The sequence below is a fragment of the Vulpes lagopus genome, chromosome X (genome assembly GCF_018345385.1).
Source record: "Vulpes lagopus strain Blue_001 chromosome X, ASM1834538v1, whole genome shotgun sequence".
Lineage (NCBI taxonomy): Eukaryota > Metazoa > Chordata > Mammalia > Carnivora > Canidae > Vulpes > Vulpes lagopus.
In genome coordinates, this window is record NC_054848.1 from 9,440,312 (window position 1) to 9,455,962 (window position 15,651).

A 15,651-nucleotide genomic window follows, 5' to 3' on the forward strand; every position below is an offset into this window, starting at 1 on the left:
TGTGAGGGCTGAAAGGAATCTGTGCCCCTTGCTCCTTCTAGGTGCTCAGTGCCTGGTCGCTTTTATAACCGGGACAGAACCATAGGACGAGGATCAGGCTCGGGAAATTGAGCATCAGGGCTCCTATTAGCTGATACAAAGTCCTATTTAGATTTTTGCCAGTTGTTCTATTAATGTTTTTTATAGTATTTTCTTCCTCTTCCTGGGGCACCCAATCCAGGCTCACGCATTGCAGTCGCTCGCCATGTCTCTGTAATGTGCGACAGCCCTCCTTCGTATTTTCAAGGGATACAGACCAGCCGGTTTGTAGAATTTCTCTCAATTTGGTTTCTTTTTTTATGATAGTCACACACAGAGAGAGAGAGAGAGAGAGAGAGAGGCAGAGACATAGGCAGAGGGAGAAGCAGGCTCCATGCACCAGGAGCCCAATGTGGGACTCGATCCCAGGTCTCCAGGATCGCGCCCTGGGCTAAAGGCAGGCGCTAAACCACTGCGCCACCCAGGGATCCCTGATGCCTGATGTTTCTTCACGGTTAGAAGCAGGTAATTTGGGGGTAGGAAGCCCCCATAAGGGACGATGTGTCCTAGATGACTCACAGAGGAGGCACATGATGTCAACTTGTCCCATCGACTGACGATGCCGGTGATTGCTTGTTGACAGGGTTGCCACCAGATTTCTGCAGTGTCAAACTGTCCTTTTCCCTTTGTAATTAGTAAGTAACCCGTGGAGAGACACTTCAGGACTCAAGTCTCCTGTTGCTTGTCAAACTGGCACCAAACAGCTTTGGCATGTATCGATCACTCTTGCCTGAATCAGTGATTTCTGTGATGTCAGCCAAAGTGAATTTCCAACTCTTCTCTATTCCTTCTAGTGTGACTTATCATACTTGGGTCCTACCTTCTACATAGAAACCAATGAATGCAATTTCAAAATGTATATGCTAACAACATGAAAAATAAAAGCAGCTTATACACGTAGGCCTGTGGGCTTGTTCTGCTCAACTCGTCTCAACCTTATACAGGTGCCATGTCTTAAGGAATCTTTCTGCAGGCCCTTTCAAGATATGGCTGATGCAGGCAGCCCTGTGCCATCATTCCACCCCAAAGAGTCCGCTCAGAGCTTGTCTACAATCAGTCCTCTCACGTGACAAGGCTGTGATTTAAAAAAAAAAATCTTATTTATTTATTCATGAGTGACACACACACACAGAGGCAGAGGGAGAAGCAGGCTCCATGCAGGGAGCCCGATGTGGGACTCAATCCCAGGACCCCAGGATCATGCTCTGGGCCCAAGGCAGGAGCTAAACCACTGAGCCACCCAGGCGTCCCAAGGCTGTGATTTTTTAAAAAATATTTTATTTATTCATTCATGGGAGACACACAGAGAGGCAGAGACACAGGCAGAGGGAGAAGCAGGCTCCATGCAGAGAGCCTGATGCGGGACTTGATCCCAGGACCCCAGGATCACGCCCTGAGCCCAAGGCAGATGCTCAACCACTGAGCCCCCCGGGCGTCCCAAGGCTGTGATTTTAAAAAGGGATACAGATGCCTAGGTGTAAGTCATTTCCATTCAGCTCAAATCAGATCTCTAATGTTAACTTGGATCTACCAAAGCTATTACTCAGGATCTGGAGGAGAAGGTGCTGGTGATCCTGCGTGGCTCTAGCAGAGGCTTGAGGGGCGGTAGGGGCGCATCCTTTTCAGGTTCCTGATAGACAGTGGACGCTTGCATTATAAAGGACAGCTGGACCCAACTGGAATAAACTCTTTCTCTAGGAACCGAGAAGTGGCCTCCGGTTTGTGAGTTTGACTTTGGGTCAGGTGCCTGTGTTTCAACAAACCTTAAACAAACATCACCTGTTCCACTGGTCAAACACCTTCCCACTACCAGCGTGAGAGGAATAAACGGCGGGAGAGCTTCAAGGATGTCTGGCTCCCTTCCATCATCTACTTGGAAAGAATGCCTTCACCCCAATACTGCTGTTTGCTTATACCAGCGGTGCCCTGTCCTATCTTGAGTCTTGAGGTCAGTGGGAAAGCAGCTGCATACCTGAGCAATGACTCACCCCCAAAGTCATTTTAAGGACACCCTGGCCACGTATTTGTTATGGAAACCAGGGAAAGGTCTGTGGTTTCAATAGGGGCATATCCTCAGAAGAGTCAGAGTCTCCAATATGTCATTACAAATAATGAAAAATTTCTTTTGTTTTTTGGGGAAGTGGGGAGATGGCAGTTGACCTTTTAAAGGTGTTTTTCATTATTACTTTTTGGACGTCATACATTTATACGGTACAAATATTAGAACAGTATAAAAAGTAGATTCCCATTCAGTTGATTTCCCGTTCCCTTCGGTGATGTTTCTTTCAGTTTCTTTTTTTTAAGATTTTATTTATTTATTCATGAGAGACACACACAGAGAGGCAGAGACACAGGCAGAGGGAGAAGCAGGCTCCATGCAGGGACCCCGACGCGAGACTCGATCCCCAGACCCAGGATCACGCCCTGGGCTAAAGGCAGACACTCAACCGACTGAGCCACCCAGGCGCCCCTCAAGTCTTCTTTCTAATACAGTATTCTTAAACTTTTAGAATTGTTATAAGAATAATACATATTTATTTAAGATAAACCAAGCAATATAGAGTGACCTGAATGAAAAAGGAAAAGTTCCCCCAACCTCCAACTCATTTTCCAGAGGTAGCCACTCTCAACAGTTTTATGTGAGCAGTTCCAGATGTTTCCTAACAGTGTATTAGTGGCAAGAGCTACTTGTTAAATTCTTCAGAAATTTGAGAGCTGGTGGTTAAACACAGCCACCATTCAGTATTAAATTGTACAAACTTACAATGAAATTATATGAAAAGTAAAAGTAATAACCAACTCATCACCACTTAATTATTCTACATTGTGTTGCTATCTATGCTCTCCTGGTTAATCGTGTCGACTGTGTCTATCTGTGGTGGAAATACCATAAGGTGGTGGCTACCAGTCATGTCCTCTCAACGACTCCTGAGTACTTTGTGCCTCTATCGACAAAGAATGTGAAAGAGAATTCATCAAAATGAATCAAGAATTTAAATTAGGAAATGTAAAGATGCAACTAAAACGTCCCCGTGATTATTTTTAAATTTATTTATTTTTATTTTTATTTTTAATTTTTAAATTTAAAGCAAACAGGCATTATAATAAATGACATGGCTTAGTTAGAAAAAAAACCTTGGCTAACTCTCATGGATATACAAATATCCCCCCCACACACACCTCCTTCTTTTTATCCAAATGCCCAAGTAGACAAGATCTGTCCTCCCTTATCTTGGGAAGTCTCCTCGCTTACCCACCTGCCACTTTTTTGGTTGGCATTCCAGCGTCTCCCCTTGTCCCGAATTTTCCTGCTTCTCTTCACTCTTCTTTTTTCCTCTGGTTCTGCTTCGTTTACCTGTGTCCCTTTGAGACTGGTTTGTCCAAAAAGTGAATCTTGACCTTATGCTCTTTCTCATCTATACCCTTTCTTTCCCCAAGGCTTTAGTTAGTTTCTCTACCCTGGTAACCCTCTGTCTCCCTTGGTCTCCATCTGGCTAGATATCTCCACATGATTATTGTTGGAAGTCATCCTGTCTACAAAACTTGTCCTCCCCAGTCAGACAGGGGCATGATTATTGTTCAAGTCACACGACAAGTCAACTACTGCGCCTTGTTCCTTATGACTCCCATCCAGTATTTAGTAGTGCAGAGGATCTAATCCAAATGCTCCCCTCTACAAACCTCCAGCTCTGTCCCTGGGTATAGGATTTTGCTTCTTTTCTTTCTTTCTTTCTTTCTTTCTTTCTTTCTTTCTTTCTTTCTTTCTTTCTTTCTTTCTTCTTTTTCTTTCTTCTTTCTAGATTTTATTTATTTGAGAGAGAGAAAGAGCACAAAGGGTGGGGGCAGAGGGAGAGGGAGAAGCAGACTCCCCACTGAGCAGGGAGTGGGGCTCAATCCCAGGACCCCAGGGATCATGACCTCACCTGAAGACAGATGCTTAACTGACTGAGCCACCTGGGCGCCCCACGGATTTTGTTTCTTTCTCTCAAGCTTGCTCTTTCCTATGTGCCCCATCTTCATCCCAGCCATCTTCCAAAGCCCAAGTCACTTCACACACTCTAAGAAGTCTCCTAGATCCTCACTCAGATTAATTCTGTCTTCCCCACAGCCCCACTACATCCTATTGGTACTTTCTGTGAAGACCTAGAGCCCATGCTTAATTAACTAAACTTCTATTTTCCTCACCAGATTGGAAGCCCTTATCTGGGCCCAGAGGAACAGAACAGATCCTTGCATGGAGCTCTGTGGAGTGTCTGCTTGAGAAACGTAAATTGAATTGTTTTCCATAGAACATATGTCCTACATATGGGAAAGCTGTCAATGAAAGGGGGAGGGAAGAGCAAGTGTTCTCCACCTCTGGGGTCACAAACCCACGTGTCTGCAAGTGCCCAGCAGGTCACATAAATAACTGGAGAGGCCAAGCTCTATCAAGAGGTGAGGCAGCCCTTTCTTGGCTCCAGCCAAGTACCCTAAGGAAGCATGCACCCAGATTTGCCAAATCTGATTTTTCGAGAGAAGGCAGAAATAGAGATATCTAAATATGCAACCTTACAAGTTTTAATTAGTGGTAACTAATTAAGAACATTTTAACGTTTTCATTGCAAAATAAAAAAGTAAACTACAAAAAAAAATGTGTAGCTTAACACGTTATTATAAGGCAAACATCCAATTCTTGTAACCAGCACCCAGGACAAGAAATAGAACTTTGCCACCTGCCCCAGGAGGCCTACATAGGGCCTCATTTTAGTCTAGACACCCCCAAATTAATCACTTCCCTACTTTTACACTAATAATTTGCTGTTGTTCCCTTATGGTTTTATCATCTAGGTGTGCATCCCTACATGCTATATTCTTACTAAGAACAAGTCGAGTCTTTACTCATTTTTTGAAATTTGTGTCTTCTTGTCTATGGCTCCTCCCTCTGCCCTTCCTTACGGTTTTTCTGTTGACACACCTGGGGTGTTTGACTCATAAACTTTCCCACAGTCTGGATTATGGTGATGCTTACTGAATGGTGTCGCTCAACGTGTGGTCCGTATTGCCTACATTTTGGCAACTAGATCCAAAACTTATGTTCATTAATTAAAACATTGTTTTCAACCATAGATCTCATTAGTTGGCAGCTCATGTCTACATCCCCTACCTCCTTACTTTGTTGACTTACTTTACCTTACTATGAATGATAAATCACTGTTTTTTCCCCATTTTCTGTGTTTCGAGGATGAAGATGTATTCTGACCCGACAGCATCTAAGTATGCACAATTATCATGTTGCTGACCACACCCATTAAGTGTGGTGGCTCCTTTGATCCTATAACATGGACTGCGTAGGGATGCTTTAGAGAGAAATCCAGGCATCACGCCAGAGACTGATTTGTTTTTAGCCAGATGGTTCTCTGGGTGGGATTCAGCTGAGACACCAGACTTTCTCTCACCGGGTGACAGGGCTTCCTCCAAGCATGGCACATGGTTCTCTAGAACCAATTCCCATATGTAGGATAACACTTACTGCAGGTGCCAGGAGTCAGGAAGTTCTTCTGAAGGCAAGGGGTAGGAAGGTTGGAGGCATGGTGTGAATACAGCAGAAGGGAAACTGAGCCTGTCCAACAGATACAATCGTACATAGAGACCTGTGTCTTCCACAGGGGTAAAGGGAGTGAGAGGATGCCGGATTTGCAGAGGGACCGTCAGGGTAGCAAAGTCCCGCTGAAATATCTGATGAGGAATCTGTAAAATCCCCCAAAAGAACACACACAAAGAATAAAATGGGGAGGGGGATCTAGACAACAGAACCAAGACATGGACGTAAATGTCCCAGATCAGAAAATGTCCCAGTCAATGAAAGGGCCTGGGGAGCAAAGCTGACGTGCGTTTATGGCATATGGAGTTGATTATAATCATTCAAGCCACTTAATGGTTCCAGGTAAAGTTTTGTCCATAGCGTTAGATTGCTGCCCAAGTCAAATGTTTTGTTAGACGTTAAAGACTGAGAACCCAAATGCATGAAGTATAATGACTCTTGATTAGTGGACTAACAACCAGGCACAAACCAGTCTCTAGGTGAGTTGACCTGTACAGCTTCCGCCCTGGGGGGGCTGCCCTTCCAGTTGAGTGGACGTGATGGCTCCTGGCAGCTAATAACCGATTAGAACAAGAGGTAGGCACTGCATCTGGCCCGATCCCTTTCTTCTCCTTTCCAGCCTCTTCACTTCTTCTAGATAAACTCTTTCGTGTCTTGTCCTACCTCATGTCTACCGCTAATTAGACAAGGAAATGTCCGATTTCACATAGATGGCCAGGTGAAATTTTCCTAGAAGAACAGAGTTCAGTGTCTGGCCATCATGGACTTTCATTAGCTTGGCTCTCTAAGGCACTATTGACTTTCAAAAGAAGTTTTCTCTGAATGAAAATGTGCCTGGTCATCATGCTTTGGGCATTACAAGATCACATCCTGGGGAAGAAGGGAGGATCAGGGCTCTTCCTTACAGAATAATTCCAAATTGTGTCTATAGATACTCCCTTTCCCCATCCTCCAGGAGAAGGAGGTTATTTCCTCCTGCTGCTCACCCCCCCCCCCCAGGTGAGATTTAGTGACTCCAAAAGACCAGAGTATGGACGAGAAAGGGAGAAATGGTACCAGTATAGTAGAGAAACTTGGCACGCGGCACCTGACATAAGTGACAAAGGGTAACCCCGCCAGTGATGTCAGGTGGGCTTCAGGTACCCTCCGGTAGGTTGTGACGAGAAAGGAACTTCGCCTCTTCCCAAAAATGCCTACCCCCAGTCTAATGAGAAAAACAGCAGGCAAAACCCACACTGAGGGCCAGTCTGTGAAATTCCTGACCAGCACTACTGGACATTGTCAAGGTCATGAAAGGTAGGGAAAGATGAGGAAATTGTCACAGCCCAGGGGAGACTAAGGAGGCATGACAACCAGATGCAGTGTGGCGTCCTGGATTGAGACCACCTCTGGGATGGAAGGAGGTTGTTTAATAGAAAAACGAGAGAAATTTGAATGCAGTCTTGAGTTTAATTAACAGTAACATATCAGGGCAGTCCCGGTGGTGCAGCGGTTTAGAGCTGCCTTCGGCCTGGGGTGTGATCCTGGAGACCCGGGATCGAGTCCCACGTCGGGCTTCCTGCATGGGGCCTGCTTCTCCCTCTGCCTGTCTGCCTGTGTCTCTGCCTCTCTCCTCTCTCTCTCTCTCTCTGAATGAATAAATAAATAAATCTTTAAAAAGAAAAAAATCAGGAGGCTGGGAGGGCAGCGGGCGGGTTAGGGCCCCCGGCAGGTGAACCAAGCCCGGGTCGGGCCCAGGCTCAGCTCCGGGAGCCAGGTGTCCTCTGCCTCCAATCCCCCACCCCGCGCTGCCCCCACCCCTCCCGGGGCCGCATCCCCCTTAGGGTCTCAGGCCGCCTCCCTTCGGCTGATGCTTACCAGCATTCAACAGAGAAACACTGAGCGCTGCGCGTTATACTACATGTTGGCAAATCGACCTTAAATAAAAACATGTAAAAAAAAAGAGAGAGAGAGAGAGAGAGAAAGAAAGAAAGAAAGAAAGAAAGAAAGAAAGAAAGAAAGAAAGAAAGAACAAGCTAAAACAAATTGCTGAAATAAATAAAAATAAATAAATAAATAACGAACAAGCTAAAACAAATTGCCGAGGAGAGAAACCGAACAGGAACGACCGGACTCTCCTGCGGGGTAAGGGTAAGGTGGTGTTTGATCAAACTTGGGTTTTTTATTTGTGTGGGAGAGTGTGTGCGTTTACTGGCCTGTGATGTAAAATGCTGTGGGTTTTGTGTGTTTTTTTTTTCAGCGTGAGTCAGAGTCACACTTAACCCAGGCATCCATCCCCGACCTCCTGACGTCGCAGGGCTCCATGCCCTTGCCTCCCTCCACCTGGCTTCCACTCGTCAGTCTCCTCGCGTGGATTTTGAACTTCCTTCTCCCCCACGCCCTGCTGCGTACCCCAGGCCTGAATCCACCGCAAGAGCCTGTGTTTACTGTCCCTTCATCCAGGCCCCCACGTGCTGCCAAGTACAGTGACACACTTTCCCTGGTGGTTAACCACTCAGCTTGGCACCCGCCTCCGATCCGCTCCCTTTTAGCTGTGCAACCTTGCCTAAGCTTCCTAACTTCTCTGAGCTTTGCTTTTTCTCCCCTGCAACGTGGGGCACGGGAGGGTCCTGACCCAGGGGCTCGCTGTGAGGGCTGAAAGGAATCTGTGCCCCTTGCTCCTTCTAGGTGCTCAGTGCCTGGTCGCTTTTATAACCGGGACAGAACCATAGGACGAGGATCAGGCTCGGGAAATTGAGCATCAGGGCTCCTATTAGCTGATACAAAGTCCTATTTAGATTTTTGCCAGTTGTTCTATTAATGTTTTTTATAGTATTTTCTTCCTCTTCCTGGGGCACCCAATCCAGGCTCACGCATTGCAGTCGCTCGCCATGTCTCTGTAATGTGCGACAGCCCTCCTTCGTATTTTCAAGGGATACAGACCAGCCGGTTTGTAGAATTTCTCTCAATTTGGTTTCTTTTTTTATGATAGTCACACAGAGAGAGAGAGAGAGAGAGAGAGAGAGGCAGAGACATAGGCAGAGGGAGAAGCAGGCTCCATGCACCAGGAGCCCAATGTGGGACTCGATCCCAGGTCTCCAGGATCGCGCCCTGGGCTAAAGGCAGGCGCTAAACCACTGCGCCACCCAGGGATCCCTGATGCCTGATGTTTCTTCACGGTTAGAAGCAGGTAATTTGGGGGTAGGAAGCCCCCATAAGGGACGATGTGTCCTAGATGACTCACAGAGGAGGCACATGATGTCAACTTGTCCCATCGACTGACGATGCCGGTGATTGCTTGTTGACAGGGTTGCCACCAGATTTCTGCAGTGTCAAACTGTCCTTTTCCCTTTGTAATTAGTAAGTAACCCGTGGAGAGACACTTCAGGACTCAAGTCTCCTGTTGCTTGTCAAACTGGCACCAAACAGCTTTGGCATGTATCGATCACTCTTGCCTGAATCAGTGATTTCTGTGATGTCAGCCAAAGTGAATTTCCAACTCTTCTCTATTCCTTCTAGTGTGACTTATCATACTTGGGTCCTACCTTCTACATAGAAACCAATGAATGCAATTTCAAAATGTATATGCTAACAACATGAAAAATAAAAGCAGCTTATACACGTAGGCCTGTGGGCTTGTTCTGCTCAACTCGTCTCAACCTTATACAGGTGCCATGTCTTAAGGAATCTTTCTGCAGGCCCTTTCAAGATATGGCTGATGCAGGCAGCCCTGTGCCATCATTCCACCCCAAAGAGTCCGCTCAGAGCTTGTCTACAATCAGTCCTCTCACGTGACAAGGCTGTGATTTAAAAAAAAAAATCTTATTTATTTATTCATGAGTGACACACACACACAGAGGCAGAGGGAGAAGCAGGCTCCATGCAGGGAGCCCGATGTGGGACTCAATCCCAGGACCCCAGGATCATGCTCTGGGCCCAAGGCAGGAGCTAAACCACTGAGCCACCCAGGCGTCCCAAGGCTGTGATTTTTTAAAAAATATTTTATTTATTCATTCATGGGAGACACACAGAGAGGCAGAGACACAGGCAGAGGGAGAAGCAGGCTCCATGCAGAGAGCCTGATGCGGGACTTGATCCCAGGACCCCAGGATCACGCCCTGAGCCCAAGGCAGATGCTCAACCACTGAGCCCCCCGGGCGTCCCAAGGCTGTGATTTTAAAAAGGGATACAGATGCCTAGGTGTAAGTCATTTCCATTCAGCTCAAATCAGATCTCTAATGTTAACTTGGATCTACCAAAGCTATTACTCAGGATCTGGAGGAGAAGGTGCTGGTGATCCTGCGTGGCTCTAGCAGAGGCTTGAGGGGCGGTAGGGGCGCATCCTTTTCAGGTTCCTGATAGACAGTGGACGCTTGCATTATAAAGGACAGCTGGACCCAACTGGAATAAACTCTTTCTCTAGGAACCGAGAAGTGGCCTCCGGTTTGTGAGTTTGACTTTGGGTCAGGTGCCTGTGTTTCAACAAACCTTAAACAAACATCACCTGTTCCACTGGTCAAACACCTTCCCACTACCAGCGTGAGAGGAATAAACGGCGGGAGAGCTTCAAGGATGTCTGGCTCCCTTCCATCATCTACTTGGAAAGAATGCCTTCACCCCAATACTGCTGTTTGCTTATACCAGCGGTGCCCTGTCCTATCTTGAGTCTTGAGGTCAGTGGGAAAGCAGCTGCATACCTGAGCAATGACTCACCCCCAAAGTCATTTTAAGGACACCCTGGCCACGTATTTGTTATGGAAACCAGGGAAAGGTCTGTGGTTTCAATAGGGGCATATCCTCAGAAGAGTCAGAGTCTCCAATATGTCATTACAAATAATGAAAAATTTCTTTTGTTTTTTGGGGAAGTGGGGAGATGGCAGTTGACCTTTTAAAGGTGTTTTTCATTATTACTTTTTGGACGTCATACATTTATACGGTACAAATATTAGAACAGTATAAAAAGTAGATTCCCATTCAGTTGATTTCCCGTTCCCTTCGGTGATGTTTCTTTCAGTTTCTTTTTTTTAAGATTTTATTTATTTATTCATGAGAGACACACACAGAGAGGCAGAGACACAGGCAGAGGGAGAAGCAGGCTCCATGCAGGGACCCCGACGCGAGACTCGATCCCCAGACCCAGGATCACGCCCTGGGCTAAAGGCAGACACTCAACCGACTGAGCCACCCAGGCGCCCCTCAAGTCTTCTTTCTAATACAGTATTCTTAAACTTTTAGAATTGTTATAAGAATAATACATATTTATTTAAGATAAACCAAGCAATATAGAGTGACCTGAATGAAAAAGGAAAAGTTCCCCCAACCTCCAACTCATTTTCCAGAGGTAGCCACTCTCAACAGTTTTATGTGAGCAGTTCCAGATGTTTCCTAACAGTGTATTAGTGGCAAGAGCTACTTGTTAAATTCTTCAGAAATTTGAGAGCTGGTGGTTAAACACAGCCACCATTCAGTATTAAATTGTACAAACTTACAATGAAATTATATGAAAAGTAAAAGTAATAACCAACTCATCACCACTTAATTATTCTACATTGTGTTGCTATCTATGCTCTCCTGGTTAATCGTGTCGACTGTGTCTATCTGTGGTGGAAATACCATAAGGTGGTGGCTACCAGTCATGTCCTCTCAACGACTCCTGAGTACTTTGTGCCTCTATCGACAAAGAATGTGAAAGAGAATTCATCAAAATGAATCAAGAATTTAAATTAGGAAATGTAAAGATGCAACTAAAACGTCCCCGTGATTATTTTTAAATTTATTTATTTTTATTTTTATTTTTAATTTTTAAATTTAAAGCAAACAGGCATTATAATAAATGACATGGCTTAGTTAGAAAAAAAACCTTGGCTAACTCTCATGGATATACAAATATCCCCCCCACACACACCTCCTTCTTTTTATCCAAATGCCCAAGTAGACAAGATCTGTCCTCCCTTATCTTGGGAAGTCTCCTCGCTTACCCACCTGCCACTTTTTTGGTTGGCATTCCAGCGTCTCCCCTTGTCCCGAATTTTCCTGCTTCTCTTCACTCTTCTTTTTTCCTCTGGTTCTGCTTCGTTTACCTGTGTCCCTTTGAGACTGGTTTGTCCAAAAAGTGAATCTTGACCTTATGCTCTTTCTCATCTATACCCTTTCTTTCCCCAAGGCTTTAGTTAGTTTCTCTACCCTGGTAACCCTCTGTCTCCCTTGGTCTCCATCTGGCTAGATATCTCCACATGATTATTGTTGGAAGTCATCCTGTCTACAAAACTTGTCCTCCCCAGTCAGACAGGGGCATGATTATTGTTCAAGTCACACGACAAGTCAACTACTGCGCCTTGTTCCTTATGACTCCCATCCAGTATTTAGTAGTGCAGAGGATCTAATCCAAATGCTCCCCTCTACAAACCTCCAGCTCTGTCCCTGGGTATAGGATTTTGCTTCTTTTCTTTCTTTCTTTCTTTCTTTCTTTCTTTCTTTCTTTCTTTCTTTCTTTCTTTCTTTCTTTCTTTCTTTCTTCTTTTCTTTCTTCTTTCTAGATTTTATTTATTTGAGAGAGAGAAAGAGCACAAAGGGTGGGGGCAGAGGGAGAGGGAGAAGCAGACTCCCCACTGAGCAGGGAGTGGGGCTCAATCCCAGGACCCCAGGGATCATGACCTCACCTGAAGACAGATGCTTAACTGACTGAGCCACCTGGGCGCCCCACGGATTTTGTTTCTTTCTCTCAAGCTTGCTCTTTCCTATGTGCCCCATCTTCATCCCAGCCATCTTCCAAAGCCCAAGTCACTTCACACACTCTAAGAAGTCTCCTAGATCCTCACTCAGATTAATTCTGTCTTCCCCACAGCCCCACTACATCCTATTGGTACTTTCTGTGAAGACCTAGAGCCCATGCTTAATTAACTAAACTTCTATTTTCCTCACCAGATTGGAAGCCCTTATCTGGGCCCAGAGGAACAGAACAGATCCTTGCATGGAGCTCTGTGGAGTGTCTGCTTGAGAAACGTAAATTGAATTGTTTTCCATAGAACATATGTCCTACATATGGGAAAGCTGTCAATGAAAGGGGGAGGGAAGAGCAAGTGTTCTCCACCTCTGGGGTCACAAACCCACGTGTCTGCAAGTGCCCAGCAGGTCACATAAATAACTGGAGAGGCCAAGCTCTATCAAGAGGTGAGGCAGCCCTTTCTTGGCTCCAGCCAAGTACCCTAAGGAAGCATGCACCCAGATTTGCCAAATCTGATTTTTCGAGAGAAGGCAGAAATAGAGATATCTAAATATGCAACCTTACAAGTTTTAATTAGTGGTAACTAATTAAGAACATTTTAACGTTTTCATTGCAAAATAAAAAAGTAAACTACAAAAAAAAATGTGTAGCTTAACACGTTATTATAAGGCAAACATCCAATTCTTGTAACCAGCACCCAGGACAAGAAATAGAACTTTGCCACCTGCCCCAGGAGGCCTACGTGGGCCTCATTTTAGTCTAGACACCCCCAAATTAATCACTTCCCTACTTTTACACTAATAATTTGCTGTTGTTCCCTTATGGTTTTATCATCTAGGTGTGCATCCCTACATGCTATATTCTTACTAAGAACAAGTCGAGTCTTTACTCATTTTTTGAAATTTGTGTCTTCTTGTCTATGGCTCCTCCCTCTGCCCTTCCTTACGGTTTTTCTGTTGACACACCTGGGGTGTTTGACTCATAAACTTTCCCACAGTCTGGATTATGGTGATGCTTACTGAATGGTGTCGCTCAACGTGTGGTCCGTATTGCCTACATTTTGGCAACTAGATCCAAAACTTATGTTCATTAATTAAAACATTGTTTTCAACCATAGATCTCATTAGTTGGCAGCTCATGTCTACATCCCCTACCTCCTTACTTTGTTGACTTACTTTACCTTACTATGAATGATAAATCACTGTTTTTTCCCCATTTTCTGTGTTTCGAGGATGAAGATGTATTCTGACCCGACAGCATCTAAGTATGCACAATTATCATGTTGCTGACCACACCCATTAAGTGTGGTGGCTCCTTTGATCCTATAACATGGACTGCGTAGGGATGCTTTAGAGAGAAATCCAGGCATCACGCCAGAGACTGATTTGTTTTTAGCCAGATGGTTCTCTGGGTGGGATTCAGCTGAGACACCAGACTTTCTCTCACCGGGTGACAGGGCTTCCTCCAAGCATGGCACATGGTTCTCTAGAACCAATTCCCATATGTAGGATAACACTTACTGCAGGTGCCAGGAGTCAGGAAGTTCTTCTGAAGGCAAGGGGTAGGAAGGTTGGAGGCATGGTGTGAATACAGCAGAAGGGAAACTGAGCCTGTCCAACAGATACAATCGTACATAGAGACCTGTGTCTTCCACAGGGGTAAAGGGAGTGAGAGGATGCCGGATTTGCAGAGGGACCGTCAGGGTAGCAAAGTCCCGCTGAAATATCTGATGAGGAATCTGTAAAATCCCCCAAAAGAACACACACAAAGAATAAAATGGGGAGGGGGATCTAGACAACAGAACCAAGACATGGACGTAAATGTCCCAGATCAGAAAATGTCCCAGTCAATGAAAGGGCCTGGGGAGCAAAGCTGACGTGCGTTTATGGCATATGGAGTTGATTATAATCATTCAAGCCACTTAATGGTTCCAGGTAAAGTTTTGTCCATAGCGTTAGATTGCTGCCCAAGTCAAATGTTTTGTTAGACGTTAAAGACTGAGAACCCAAATGCATGAAGTATAATGACTCTTGATTAGTGGACTAACAACCAGGCACAAACCAGTCTCTAGGTGAGTTGACCTGTACAGCTTCCGCCCTGGGGGGGCTGCCCTTCCAGTTGAGTGGACGTGATGGCTCCTGGCAGCTAATAACCGATTAGAACAAGAGGTAGGCACTGCATCTGGCCCGATCCCTTTCTTCTCCTTTCCAGCCTCTTCACTTCTTCTAGATAAACTCTTTCGTGTCTTGTCCTACCTCATGTCTACCGCTAATTAGACAAGGAAATGTCCGATTTCACATAGATGGCCAGGTGAAATTTTCCTAGAAGAACAGAGTTCAGTGTCTGGCCATCATGGACTTTCATTAGCTTGGCTCTCTAAGGCACTATTGACTTTCAAAAGAAGTTTTCTCTGAATGAAAATGTGCCTGGTCATCATGCTTTGGGCATTACAAGATCACATCCTGGGGAAGAAGGGAGGATCAGGGCTCTTCCTTACAGAATAATTCCAAATTGTGTCTATAGATACTCCCTTTCCCCATCCTCCAGGAGAAGGAGGTTATTTCCTCCTGCTGCTCACCCCCCCCCCCAGGTGAGATTTAGTGACTCCAAAAGACCAGAGTATGGACGAGAAAGGGAGAAATGGTACCAGTATAGTAGAGAAACTTGGCACGCGGCACCTGACATAAGTGACAAAGGGTAACCCCGCCAGTGATGTCAGGTGGGCTTCAGGTACCCTCCGGTAGGTTGTGACGAGAAAGGAACTTCGCCTCTTCCCAAAAATGCCTACCCCCAGTCTAATGAGAAAAACAGCAGGCAAACCCACACTGAGGGCCAGTCTGTGAAATTCCTGACCAGCACTACTGGACATTGTCAAGGTCATGAAAGGTAGGGAAAGATGAGGAAATTGTCACAGCCCAGGGGAGACTAAGGAGGCATGACAACCAGATGCAGTGTGGCGTCCTGGATTGAGACCACCTCTGGGATGGAAGGAGGTTGTTTAATAGAAAAACGAGAGAAATTTGAATGCAGTCTTGAGTTTAATTAACAGTAACATATCAGGGCAGTCCCGGTGGTGCAGCGGTTTAGAGCTGCCTTCGGCCTGGGGTGTGATCCTGGAGACCCGGGATCGAGTCCCACGTCGGGCTTCCTGCATGGGGCCTGCTTCTCCCTCTGCCTGTCTGCCTGTGTCTCTGCCTCTCTCTCTCTCTCTCTCTCTCTGAATGAATAAATAAATAAATCTTTAAAAAGAAAAAAACAGTAACGTATCATTGTCGGTTTCTTCGTTGGG